The following is a 13,423-nucleotide window of genomic DNA, read 5'->3' as shown; positions in this document are numbered from 1 at the left end:
GATCTTTCCTCGAAGGATAGCATGCAAGGAATATGCGCATAACGCCGGGTGTCGTTAAGTGTTCCCGTCCTCTCTCGTGCACCTCCAGTGAAGGAGCCAGCCGTGAGCAAGAGTCGTTAAAGAGTTTCGCACCATCGAGTTTTGGTCGACTTTCCCTGTCTCCCTTCGTTCCGTCATTCCGTTCTCGCCTCTTCTCTTCTGCGAAGCTCGCTTACATTAACGAAGTTGCGACGGTAGTAGACAGTAACCTGTCGGAGGCTGCAGGTACCTATCAGTTTGATTATCTTCGAGTTAACACCATAGTGTTGTCTAAAAGGTAACGAGGAGAAGTAGAATAGGGCAAAATGAATACGGAGAATCCCAAGAAAGCAGGAGTGACAGCTTTTTGGAGTTGTATTAATCAGATTTTCAAAAGCGTAATTTTTGCCTGATACGGAAACTGTCGAAGTTTGGAACGTTGTCGATTAAATATTTTGCTCATATTTTAGTGATTCATCGATCAAATCTCTAAATATTTTGATCTTCTGTTTATTACAGATCTTTATATTTAAAGAAATTATGAAACTTATTCAAGTATTTCTGTTAAGAAAACTTTCGAATTAATTTAAAATTAAACTTCTTTGTTCTTTATTAGTATTTACAAATGTTTCACACACACACACACACACACACACACACACACACACACACACACACACAATTTACTCAATATTATTTACTCTTAATTTTTAATATTCCTGTAAACGGTTTCCTGTAAGCAATAAATAAAAAAGTGATAAGCAAGAGTTACCCGAAAATTAATCGCAAGAACAATTGCGGCTGAAAAAAGTCGCACTGTATGATTTGCGGTCTCTAACATAGTCGTTCGTTGATTATTCATTTAATTCAACCATCTCGTATCCGATCATTATCCGATAATCGGAACACAATGACCATGCCATTATGTACACCGCAAAATTTTATTTCCCACTAATTAGCTCAGGTAACTATCGACAATGTGCGTTCACTTGAGACGAAAGTGCGCGCGCATTTAATCAGTTAATTATCAAGAACGCGTGGGTGATTATCTCTCCTTCTCCCTCTCTCCCTCTCTCTCTCTCTCTCGCGTGCGCGCGCGCTCGCTCGCTCTCTTTATCTATCTATCTCTCTCATGCCACGTTAACGAAGTTGTCGTCACTACGATGAACTCGACGGTAGACCCATAATATCAGTTTGGTTATCTGCTGTTTAACGCCATTGTGTCGCGATGGATAAAGGGTGATAACGAATCAGCGCCTATGCGCTGTTGAGGGTGTCAGGGTGGCGAAGTCGGTGGAGAATCCAGAGTTTGTGAGATCGGGGTAGAGAGGGGAAAAACGGGACAATAGTGCTTGGGGCACTGTGAAGATCCAGTAATTGAATTACACTCCGATAACCGCTTATCGCGAGCCGTTCGTCCTCCCCGCCCGCCTCCGACAAACTCACAGCGGCAAAATAACTTTCGCTTATTGCGCGGCTCGGTCGCCCATCCGTTTCTAGCAGGGCCGCAACGAGCAAATTTGCAACGTTGCATTTCCCTCGGGAGCACTAATGGGATAGAGAGAGAACTGAACTAGAATTATAATTGAATCATTCTCTAAAATCATTCCATCTTTTTGGATCAAAATTTTGCAACTATTACAATACAACCATTTAATAAGTGTACATATATTATATATTTGAAGAAGTAAATTAAAAAGATTTGTTGTAACTTGCAAAAATAATCTTTAAACTTCCTTTAATGAGTCGCAGCCAAAAGCATGATATGATTCATGACGTCATTCAGAGATATGATTTTATTAAAACAAAATAAGAATATAATAAATGTGTATGAATTTAAGATAACATTTTGATTTTGTTTTTAGCGATATTAATTTTCTAGAACAAAAGTTTAGGAAACTTATAGTACACTCTGTTATTATATAATATTATTATATTTAAAGATAAAATAACATTCAACTTATCAGAAGAAATAATGGCATCATGATATGTCTGAATATATGACATCATGATATATGTCTAAAAAGAAATGAAGTTTAAAAGCAAAAACTATGAACTTTTCCATGTACCTTTCTTGCGGTTTTTCCGCTCCTCTTTCCCACGCCTTCTTCTTTATCCGGCCAATCTAACCGGCGAATGGTTCGCAAAATAATTAGTTCGCTTACGAATCCCTCCGGTATATCGGCAGACAGAGGGAGGAAATTAAATTCGTGCCCCTCGTATAATCCACGTTCGTGCCGAATCGACTCGTTCCTTTGATTCCTTTGATTCGGCCGCTGTTCCGCGATTAATTATCGGCGATAAACGCGCGGCCGTACTATAACCGTACGGTGTCTTTTGCAACATACGACTGCGTTCTCTTGCACGGAATGTCTAATGAAGCTTTTTGCACCGCTATCTCCCGTTGCGATGATGAAATCGCAGAAAGGAATCGTGAAATGGAATTATCAAAAGCTTGCGCTTCTAGATAATGAAAATCCGCCATTGAATTCACGAGTAATTTTCTGATAACGTGCATTTCATATCTTTGTAATATCTGTTAATAACTTAAAATTGTATCTCTATAGTAAAAATTTTTATAAAAATGTGATGGAATGTGTATACTGCACAATTTTTATTTGGAATAAATTGCTAATAATATACTTTTTACTTGCTAACAATATACTTTTCATCATTTTAACATTAATTAGATAGTCAAAAATTGTTACAATTTTAAAAGTTTTAATTAAATTTTGATAATTTAATTTCATTTACTTCCAGCGAATACAAATTGCAGTTTTAAATTATTTCATTCTATTGCAGAAAAAATTTAATTTGTGTTTAATCTTTTATAAGCACTAATATATTTATGTCTTAAAATATACTGCAATAAAAGAAGAGATAAATATGAAATATTATTTAATAATGAAAAATAAAATAACATCTAAAATTTCTGATGCTTAGTTAATTCTATATTTATTCATATATTTGTGCAGATATTTACACATTACACATGTAATTTCTGATTTTGCGTGTCATTCGAATCTCTGGTGTGATTAAGTGACATTACCAAAGAAAATAGAATGGCAAACTATCAGAAAATGTCCAGCTAATGTCATGTGAATAAAGTCGGTGGTTATTTGCTGACTCTAGTCTTCGACGATAATATGACACTTAAATTGTTGCCGAGCTACGCACTAAGCAAGGAACACACTTTGCTAGCGACCAAACTTGAAACCTTGTCTTCGTGGCGAACTCACCCTAAGCATCTCGCGTACATTTGGGGTGACCAGAGAGCTGAGAGGGGTTAGCGAAACAGCTGATTCGGGAATAATTTCCGCTATCTCACACGAGCACGCTTGGCGTGGGCGTTCCTTAATTCGAGACATTTTTCGTTTTGTCTGATCCGCACAGGCAACGTATCAATTACGAGATAATTACTCTAACGGTATCAGACCATACCTAACACTAATTGGATGCTCATGCGCTGCGAAAATATTCAAGCAACCGCTGAAATTGATTGCCGCGCTCTCACATTACCGAGTACATCGAAACCATTAATATCAGGATGATGAGATGGAATAATAGCGAAGATGCCATTACTGCGCAGAAAATACCTCGCTTGCAGAAGCAATAATGTAATAAAATGTATAACACTTCGCTCAAGTTTAACGCTGACAGAATAGATTTACTTAAAAATTAAGATATGTCTATGCATATTATACGAAAAGAAAATATATAAAATTTTATATAAAGAGTTCCATGCTTGTATGTTATCAACCAAATTTATTATCTTAATCTTCCTAGTATTAATAAAAATGTTTAATGCAATTTATTAGTATAATAACGTAATATAAAAAAATGCAAAGAAGAAAGAGAGAAAGAGAGAGAGAGAGAGGGAGAGAGATAGATAGATAGAGAGAGAGAGAGAGAGAGAGAGAGAGACATTTTAGCTCACGCTTCTAAAATTATTCTCGTAACGATGTCATAATCAGCTCTGCGCCCGGAAACAAATTCTCGAATATCGCCAAACTTTCTTGTCGACGCGGATTAAGATGTTCTAAGAAGCCTTAATAGCCATCAAAGTCCGTTGCGAGGAAGCGAACGACATCGTCATGCTGAAGTACCGGCAGAACGACGACGAGCTTTCTTAATTAGGGAAACGGAACCGCGAGGATGGTGCTGTCCCATGGCGGATAGATGAGACGAGCACGGCTCAAAGAGAATTCCCTATGTAAGCTGTCTTCGCCTTGCATCGGTTTCACCTCTTTGGAACGTCGAACTGGGTTCCTTAGTGGGTTACCGCAGTTTATTATCAACCAAATGTGGATGCGAATATCTATAATTTCTGGGTCATCCCTCTGCCTGTCAAAAACCCATGAAGTAGCTAGCAAAGTATTAAATTGGAAAATCTATACGTTCTCATAGCTTCTAGATAGAAAGCAGAAAATCAATTGCCGCGCATAAAAATTTTCTTTTGTTGTTGAATTATACAAAATATCGACGGGTATAAATTGAATATAATAAATGCGCAAAAAGCCAGGAAATGAAAATATTTATATAAAAACGATTTTTATTTTACTTTCTATTTTAATTATTTTGATTTCTGACACAAGTTCTCTCACAATTATTACTGCCAACGTTCCACGTTGTTATAAAAGAATTTTAATTGAATTGATGTGATCGATAAATTTGTGCAACATCTCGATTTTGCATCTACTTTTGTAGCTTAATATCTCAACTGCTTCATGAATTATGAAATTGGTAATAAAGTTCAATCATATCTGCTGTCAACTATGTCGAATCCGAAGATTTGTTGGCTGGCTTGACAAACTTATGAAATAAAATCCTGTGGTCGAAAGCTCGAACTTAGTCGGTTTAATTAACGACGAGTAGTGTGTCTGTATCGGCAATTGACCAAGGGGACAGACCGAACAGCGATGCGCAAATTTGAGCTCAACAGAAATTCTGCCCCAATTACCGATCGGTAATTGGACGCCGCCAGGCGTATCGTATTCGTGCTACTTTCTCCCGATTATCGAATCTTCGATCGCCACATGTACGTCACACCTTTATTTTTTCGATGCGAAAAAGCTTGGAAATCGTATTGTAGCTTAATTAACTTCCTATAGTAACATCCGTAGAATTGACAATATCCTAAACCGTAAGTTGAGATTAATAATCTCATAATAATAACCAAACAAAAATAATAATATGCTTATTATAATATAAATATAATATAAAAAACAATAGCGAGTAAACGTACTTTTATTGAACTACGGAAAGATAAGATTATCTTTTATTAATCTTCGCTATTTTGAAGATAGAACGGAATCTAATCAAATAATGTATCAATCAGAATTAAAAAGCTTCGTATTTGATAAGTTTGTCAAAAAGAGCTAATAAGACAATTTCTCTAATCGAATATTTAATTATTTAATATTATACAATAGCATAGCTCCTAGCTTTCTATCTTAAACCAGATTTCCGTTCATTACTGCCTCAGTCGCTGCAATGTTTTTATTTCATCTTAAAATTCTTGTGTCTTACTTGACTTTATTTTCTTTGATCTAAAAGGCAAAAACCAGCTCGTTACGGTATGTTAAGCCGTATTATTGCAAATAATAAAGAGAGCTGATCCATACTTATTCATCGGCGACTTCGTCAAACCAAACAACCATTCGATGTCCGAGTGTATGTACTGCATAATGTTCTCTTCCCTGCCTATTCGTTCATCTGTTTTTATCTTCTTTCGCCTTCATCTTTCCGTTTCGCAATTAGTTCACCAATCAGGCACAGACCGCGTCTGTCTCGTCGATCTCTCGTCCCTTGTATCCCTGCAATTAACAGAATCTTTAAGATGGATCATTTGCAAGCTTCAATTTGTCTGAGTTGATTCGGCGGAAAGGGAGTAATGAGTGGAAAATGGGAATGACTCGAGTGTGCTCCGCGGAACCATCGACCGTGATGAAATTATCCCGCGAGAAAATATTACCTCTACGCGACCGAGACGGGCATGACACGCAGAACGAATTAGACGCATCCATGTGTCGTGGCGTCCGACGTGGGCACAAGAAGGGTTGTGCGAGGTTACAGGCGAACCGAGTATCACTTCTCGTTGGAGCGTTGTTTGCAGGGGCATACCACGTACGTGTCCTTCCAACCGCTCACGGAGCTTTTCCTTGTTTTTCGGTGTCAGAGCGGCTGCCACCCTCGACGCGAAGGCGTCGTGCCGACCTAGTGTATGAAGACTCGAGCGGCGAGAGGTTGAAGCGCCGTGTGACGCCGAAGCTCTTGTGGCTAGCGTAAGGGTAGTAGCTTTGCGTGTGCGTAAATGTGGGTGTAATCGCAGATACAGGCGTAAATGTGAACGTGCGGCGCGAGCGTGTGAACATAAGGGAAACTTTAACTGGAAATGTGCTAGAGACGTTGCCATGTAAGCCATGCGAATGTGGCGTAGTACGTTCCCGTGTAGATGGGAGTAAAAACGTACATATAGAGATTATTTTTTCCCTAGATGTACGGGGCGAAAACTTGAAGTGTGAGCACGGAGAAACGCGAGTACAGTATGACGCGAGAGGTTGCTTCAGATGCGGGAAGGTGTGTAGAGCTTAAACGCGTGCGAGCGCGCACCATGCACGTGGAGCGGTAATGTTTGACGAACAGATGTGTGTGTCGAGCTATGTATAAATTCGGGGGTGTATAAGACTGTATAAAAGTACATAGGTGTGAGTAACGCGCGCGCGTGTGCACGACTGGTCTACGCTAGGATGGACGTGGCTCTCGCGAAGCGGAGGTCGGAAAAACTTTTGTATGCAGCTCTCGTATCAGCGGACACTACACGTGACTGGCCTAACTGCTCGAGGGTTTGGAACGTGCGCGATCATCCATGCCGTGTTCCCCGTTCCGCCACTGAAACGGCAAAATCGATAAACGCTTTCGATTTTTGACATTCTCTCGCGGGTCAATGCACTCCGCGATTCGTTCGGAAGATTAGTCTCTCATCCGTGATATCCACTCGATCTTATTCCATCAGATCTCAAATCGTCCGGTTAGTAGTTCCGTCTCGCCATTTTTCAACTCGTAACCAGGATGATCAGATTTCGGTCGCGTGTCGGGTTGTACAGTTGCCCAGCTATTTGGATCATGCTATTCGGCCGACTGGGAGGACGTACAGTTAAGCAGTATGATAACTGATAGCTGATTTAAGACGGTATTATGTAATGTCCAAATTGTGTTGCAGGAAATGTAGATATATTATTCGCATGAATTCAGTAATTTGAAATTTTTATATAGAGCAGAGCAATTCATGCGATTTTCTGTGAGACTTCCTCGCTCCCGTAATTGATCCAATATATTCATTAGCGCTCTTTTTGCGGACTGCAAATAGTTAATTTATTCATGATATAATCGGCTATTCCAGAACAATCCGTTTCAGCCATTTAGGATTAGGCCGTGGTGATTTTGTTTCGTTGAATTAAATTCGGCTAAATTTTCGCCGAATGTAGGAAAAAGAGAGTGGAGAAGTAAACGACCGGGAAATACATTCGCAACGGTGGACGATTCGCGGCGCTTTATCGTACCACGTAGTGGTCCACTGACGTATTTTTCTTCATTAGCACAAGGCGTCTCGGTAAACTGAAAACAATTATGCAAATTCACCCCTTTCACCTCTCCCGCATCCCCGACCCACCCACTGTCACATTCACCCTCGTCAGCGATGAGGTGCTTTAAAGCAAGCGGAATGTGGTCGTATCGCGCGGAGCGCGAAGGGTCGTACGACGATGCAAAAGGGTGTGTTGCGACAGGCATAAAAAAATGACTACGCCATTCAAAAGAGAAAGAGGGAGGGTCTGGCTGTCGTTTTCACCGGGGCGTCGAACGTGCAACGACCGTGAAACAGTGAAATTTTCGAAATTCGACCTGTCGCCGATTATTCCTCACCCTGCGTTGCGCTGTGACGCTTTCACGATTTCTCCTGGGGGAGAGGGTGCGAACGGGCCACTGCGGCCGTTCTCGGTTAATTTCCTGCGGCTAATGAAAGAACATACGCGTCCCACGCCGAAACACGCAGCCATCCTCCCTCCCCGTAACATAGTTGAATGACCCGCCGGGTTAAGTAACTTTGACAATATCGAGGACGATGCGACGTGTGCTGCTCACCCTCGGGTGATTTTTCTTAATTATCGGACAAGACGCGCGTGGAGAATTTCAATGGCTCTCACGCTCGATCAGCATCAAGTAATTTAATCTTAATTTACACCAGTTAATTCACTGGAGTGAATTGCTGGAGCAATAATCTGAACTTGCGAGTGTTTTAATTTCTTGATTATGCAAATCGTGGCAAGAATTGAATTTAAATAATTTTAACGTTGTAAGTTGCCTAACTTGCAAGAGTTACCAAGAATTGCGAAAAGGAGAGAGTTTTTGAAATGATGACTAAAGCGTCGGAATTTTGAATGAGTGTACATAAGGGTGCCGCTATAAGGGTTCTTATCACTGTAATCGGTAAGAAAATCCCTTCGCTCCATCATGATCAGTAGATACCATATGTGAGTATATGCGACTTTTTATGCCACGCGCAATGAGATTGGGAAATCCATGTTCTAGCAAAATTGTGAACTGTACACATGACGCGCAACTTTCGCAGTTACGTGAGGAATTACATGTCCCAAGTTTTCGATAAAGCTCGAGGGTAGTTAAGGGCTGGGAACGCCGAACCCTCCAATATCGGGGTACATAGCCGCGAGCGATACGAATCTCGATGTAACATGTAGCGAAATCGCGTTTCCGTGCCGACGAGCCAAAATAAACTCGAAAATTATCCCCTCTCGCGCAGCAACCCTCCGGAATCCTTAATGAAGCAACTCTCAGCCGGAAGAGGAACCATTATGATTAATTAGAGATTTTATAGTAGCATAACGAGTTGCAGAGCGCTGAAAGTATCGATCCTTTTGAACTTAAATTAGTAACGAAAAGCGGGCAGCGCTTTATATTTTTAATTGCCTATTTTTAATCGTCTACACAAAATCGCTACTTTTTATAAAAAGCGTTTATAAGAAATTTTTAAACTCTGAGATTACTCTACCTATTAAGTTCGCGAAAGGACAATTTTAGAATTAAGAATTAGATTAAACTATCATCCTTGCTACAAAATAGAATCAAAATAATATTATAATCGGCCGCTCGCGCTGCCGACCTCCGTTGCAGTGTGCTCGAGACCTTGCCGTATCTTTAGTCTTCAATTACTCACGTCTGCATTGCGGAATAGCAGTCCTTCCTCGGCCCGGCATTGTCTACCTGTCGCGAATACGAGCACAGGGTTCCCTTGTCCGTAAACGAGAAATACAGGTCCACGCACACTCTCTTGCGCTCGCCCCAAGAAATTGCGAGAGCCGTGGGTGCATCCGCGCGAGCTTGGTGAGTTCTCGCGTGAGTCAAAGAGAAAATGGCGAGGTGAGCAAGAATGGCGAACTCGCAAGAAGAAAGAAGAGCAGAAAAATAAGGGATCGGGGTCGAAGCGCCGCGCGACCTTTCGTCGAGAAAAATTTACGAAATGCAGCATCTCTTTGTGCGACGCGCACTCCTCTCACGTCCATCCATTTTCGCGGAATTGACGAAAGCGCGTCGTCACCGTCGTCGTGAAGCAAGCAATTTCCTCCTCCGTTGCGCGGAACTATTCTCTCTTTTTATCTTTTATTAATGTTCCATGAACAGATGGTGATACTTTTAATGACCATCGATTAATCGGAATTCGATACTGCGCGGGTACTGCTGCGGTCGAACCCACGATGCGCTATATTTGCGACTGCGTTCGTTTCAACTTACAACGAGGTAACGAGCCACCCACGAACTTGTCGACTTTATCTCATTGCAAATTTATCGGGACAAGCGCGTAAATTTCGTGCGCGTAGAGAATATTGTTCACGATCATTAATAACTCTCAACTTTAAAATTGCAACATAACATTTATTAACGTTTCTGCAACGATAATATCAATGTTCGTGCAATGTTAATTGATATTCGATAACGTGATGTAACAGTTGCTCGACTTTTGGCGAATAATATGCATTCTATCGTGAGATGCAAGTCGCGTGATTGCGAGTCGTTGCATTGTGCGCACAATATGCACGCGGAATATTCAAGGAGGAACTGAACGTCTCTGATTGATGACGCATCTAAACTTACATAAATTTAGTGATTTAGTGTCGTAAAGCATCACACATTGCAGGCTTAAAATATTTTCACTCCGTAAATGTACTCCGGATAATACATTAATCAAGAAGATCACGAAAACACGCTAATTAATATTCACCCTTAAAATATATTTTTTACGGTATTCCCACGGCCGGCAAAAATATTCCATTTATAAAGTACTTAACGAGGCGTTTCCTTCGCGAGGGCCGTTCCGTTCCGCCCGTGCCTCCGATGAGCCCTCGCGGTTATTAAATTCATTTCTCGGCTTGATTAACGCGGGTCCCGGCAAAAACGGCTAAAATATCGGGTGGTTATAAAAACGTAGCTCGCGCGTGGTACTCGCGCGAGTTGCACTTAATCCTCTTACCCCGTCGGCCGGTTACGACGGGGGGTTGGCGAGCTTGGCGTAGCGGGTACGCGCGCAGCTAGCTCGCGCTATATTACGGACTTACGCTGTTAAATTGATGGCTGCAGTAGCCGCACGACCGCCATACCATAACCGGTGACCCAAAACCCATGCGTTCAGAATTAACATTAAGCAACCTCCCACAAGTTCTTCTGGAGAAGCGAATTGTTTATGCGCAGCTCGCGATTAGATCTGCCACACTTCTCGCTGGCAGTTTGCATCTTCTTTTTGGTAAAACTGAAGGAGACGGGTTCTTCTCACCGATTTCCTTCTAACTTTGTAGAAATGTTTATTTTGGTCCTAAAAAAAGATTGCGAGAAGGAAAATCGTCGCTCTCAAGTAGAACCAAAGTTAGAACGTACTGAAAAATGAGTTTCGGGGTTAGGAAATCTGTCATACCGGCGGTGTACAAGGACAGCGCAGAGTGACCGGGCATGCGTATATTCTCTGCTTTAATGATTAGAACAAAAGCTTTTTTCTATTCATTCTTTTTTATTACACTTCTGAAGTCACTTGGAAAAGATTCATTATATCCTTTATTTTATTTCCATTGTCAATAACCACAATTTTTAAAGAGATGTTGGATCTCAATTTTAATCCAATAAACAAATCTTAAAATTAAATATATTCTTTGCAGTTTTTACTTTCGATTAAAGTAGAGAATAATTTCTATTTAATTGTGACTTTGATTTTGATTAAAGCAGAGAAAACTGTGTATTTAACTATTGGTGCTTTTGGTTATTTACTTTAACGATTCGATTTATATTAACAATTCACTGCTTTAAACAATTTTATGTAATATACATGCATAACACGCGCATGCTCGGTCAGTGTGCACTACGCCCGTAGACCGCCGGTATGACAGATTTCCTAACCTCGAAACTGTCATTTTTCAGTAAGCTGTAACTTTGGTTCTACTTGAAAGCGACGATTTTCCTTCTCGCAATCTTTTTTTAGGACCAAAATATACATTTCTACAAAGTTAGAAGGAAATCGGTGAGGAGGACCCATCTCCTTCAGTTTTACCTTCTTTTTTTGTTAAATCGAATTCATCGCACCTTACATGTCAAATATTAGCAATGGCGTAGCGTGCGTATTTCGTTTGATACAATTAGCCGATTGTTTCTCTTTGTGAGCATTTCACCATTCGCATGAATTCGTACGCAGTTGACACATTTGGTTAATTAACATCCATCAAGTTATATTGCACGTATAATACGGTCCAAATTAACTACCTTTGACAGATCCTTATCGATTGCTGTTACAATAATTTGTGGAATTATTATTGTTTTTGTATCTGAAGGTTGGTATAAACAGTGATTTCCGCAGAGCGTGACATCATTTTTACAGAAGAAAATAATTTAATTTATAGAATATTAAGGATGAAAGGAATTCCGGAATTGCGCCGGAAGTGCTGCGCAAAATTACGCGTTCGCAAAATTACCTTCGTTTACCGTTTCGGCCGCAGTCGACAATACTAATAAGAAAAACGTGCGTACGTGCGTGCGTGCGTGTACTTAAGCGCGGGAACGCCGCAGGCGGTGAAGCAATTTCCTGTTACGGCCGATCGAGGATAGTCGTCAACGATGTATAGGGTGTCCAATACCTGCTAACCTTCGTCTTTGAATTATTATCTTGTAATCGATTTTCCTTAATAAATATTAAATATAAAAAACTAAATGTACAATATCTATTGAGCTGTGCTGCAATTGAAGATAGAAGGCCTTTCAAATAAATTGTCACGAATACAAATATGTAAAGAAATCTTCTTGACTTTAACTTTAAATAGACCTCATTGAAATAAAGTTTTATTTTGATATTCGTCTTGGTTACTCGATGATTAAAATTTGTGATGAATTATCCGATTAAAGGTTGAATTCTCAAAGAAATTCACTTAAAGTTGATCAAGAGAAGGATAGACCAAAGGTGTTACGGGATATGGGACACCCTGTGTAACACGTTATACACCTACGCTTGGTGCACGTGTAGGAATCTCGAACCCCAGGGGTGAAATAGCGCCGGGCAGTAAGCAGCGCCGCCCGACCTGCCGGCAGATAAAACTCGCTGGGCGACGATACATCTTCGACAATTACCGCAGCAACGAGAAGAATCCGGCAAGTTTCCTCATAAATCCGCGATATTTTTACGCGCGAAACTTTCCGCGACCTATAATATCTGCGAGAGCCCCGTGTAAGCGCAGGACCTTCTCTGCCGATTTACGACCCATCCTCAAGCCATCCTTCGGCGAACTCCCTGGTCACCCCCGTCCTCGCGACCTCTGGAACTTATCCAGGTGGTCAAGCTTCCAAGAGATTTAGTAAACCATCTCTCAGGGTTGGTTAACGGCTAACTAGCAAAATTGCCTTAATTAGAAAGTTTTTACGCAGTCAACTTTCGTCCAGATTTATTAATTTTATTTATGTGATTAACATTGGAAGATCCACCGCCTTACGTACCTTCGAAAGTACTGCAGCAGTTTCTCTGCTCTCTTTAACGTTTAGTTGCTGTTTTGGGGTTCGAAAGAAAGTGGTATTATTTTCTTCAAGAGTATTTTATGCAAACAAGAGCATGTCGAGTATTATCCATAAAAGTTTCGTGAAACTCAATCTCGAGATGCATTCTCTGATCAAGAAAAATTTTAATCTGTTCGCATTTTTCGCCGCCATATCTCATCTAAATTAAAAATAACAAGCTGTTATTAAAATTGCGAATGCTTTTTTCTCGTAGTTCTTTATTAATTTCTTTCTGCCGAGTGTTGGATTTCCAACTAGGCATGTAGTTCATTCCTTCCGAAAAAACTGCGCGACGGATAACCAGCCCCGT

At 40.6% G+C, this 13,423-nt stretch overlaps 1 protein-coding gene across 18 annotated transcripts in view; it reads left to right on the top strand.

Moving 5' to 3' along the window:
* LOC105287975 (CUGBP Elav-like family member 2) overlaps positions 1 to 13,423 on the top strand; it is a 457,839-nt gene that overhangs the window by 269,754 nt on the left and 174,662 nt on the right. The gene's annotated exons all lie outside the window — the stretch shown is intronic.

Source organism: Ooceraea biroi, chromosome 2, assembly GCF_003672135.1.
Source record: "Ooceraea biroi isolate clonal line C1 chromosome 2, Obir_v5.4, whole genome shotgun sequence".
NCBI lineage: Eukaryota > Metazoa > Arthropoda > Insecta > Hymenoptera > Formicidae > Ooceraea > Ooceraea biroi.
This window is presented reverse-complemented; position numbering and strand designations above follow the sequence as displayed.